The sequence below is a fragment of the Rattus norvegicus genome, chromosome 1, assembly GCF_036323735.1.
Source record: "Rattus norvegicus strain BN/NHsdMcwi chromosome 1, GRCr8, whole genome shotgun sequence".
Classification (NCBI taxonomy): Eukaryota; Metazoa; Chordata; class Mammalia; order Rodentia; family Muridae; genus Rattus; species Rattus norvegicus.
Genome location: NC_086019.1, coordinates 105557359 through 105558580, shown reverse-complemented (window position 1 = coordinate 105558580; position 1222 = coordinate 105557359).

Here is a 1222-nt window from a genome sequence, read left to right as displayed (position 1 = left end):
CCCCAGCCAAGGCCTGTTCAGCTAGTCAATGTGCATGATAGGACCACTGGGTCCATGAAAAGCTCCAAGAGTTGCCGTTTTTGTTTTTTTTTTTTTGTTTTGTTTTGTTTTGTTTTTTGTTTTTTTTTTCTTTTCCAGGACTGCATCTCCAGGTTGAGGTTGTCCTGTCAGCCTGGGGCAAGAGCATGATGTGGAGTGGAGGCCTTAACGAACCCACAAAGAAGCAAGAATGTCAGAGCAAGAGAAACCTAGCCACAGAAGCGTCGGATGCGGAAGACGTTTGCCACTGCAGCATAACCCAGCCTGTCCTGATACAGATGCCGGTAGAGCCATAAAAGGGAAAACGCAGAAGATGGCTAGGTGTGTTAAGGCCTGGGTAACTGTTGCCTGTCTAGCCAGCCCTTTCGTGTGGTTACTAATGTTACAAGAAAACTTCCCCATGTGCTGACGCTCCTGCCTGAGTTGATTGCAGATTCTGTTACAGTTCTGTGTGTTGGTGTTCTTAGAGACCAATCACAATGGAGGTCAGTTAGAACTGCTTTGTATAGTAAGCCACAATAAGCTAGAACTGGAACCCACGGCCCAGCATCACTTCTCGCACTTCCATATGAGCTTTTTATGATGTTTGCTTCTATAAGCTGCCCCTGGGATGGACCCCGAGATTAGAGAGACACCTGCACCAATATAAGAAGCCATTTGGAGTAAAACTTCCGTTTTGAGTAGAAGTCAAAGAAAGTTTAAATTCCCAAGGCCTCCCTAGGAATTGACATTCTACTTGACAGAAAGAGGCATGGACATCCTGGTTGGCAAAGTTGAGACATGAACGTTAGGGAAGCCAAGTCCCGCACCACAGTTGAAGAACCCATCCAATGAGAACAGGATAAATGTAAAACAAAGACTTGTTCCTAAGAAGTCCTCTATTCCTATGTCCTGATTGGTGGAATAGCTTGGCACAGATATTTGTGGACCTCAGGCTTCAGAGCTCTGTAGAATTCAGGCTGGGGGTCGCAGTTTAGCTCCCGAGCCTGAACTTGGGCCGTGCCTTCAGTAAACCAGCCAGCCCTATTTGACTGAGATTGGTATCCGGGCAGTTCGTGCAGTGATTCCCAGACCCCGACAGATGGATTAATGCATGCATGCAGGGGTAGGCAGACATAGGGAGGGGCTCACAATTTTTTCTCTCTAAGCTGGAAACAGAAGGCATGAGGTCTGAACACACTTG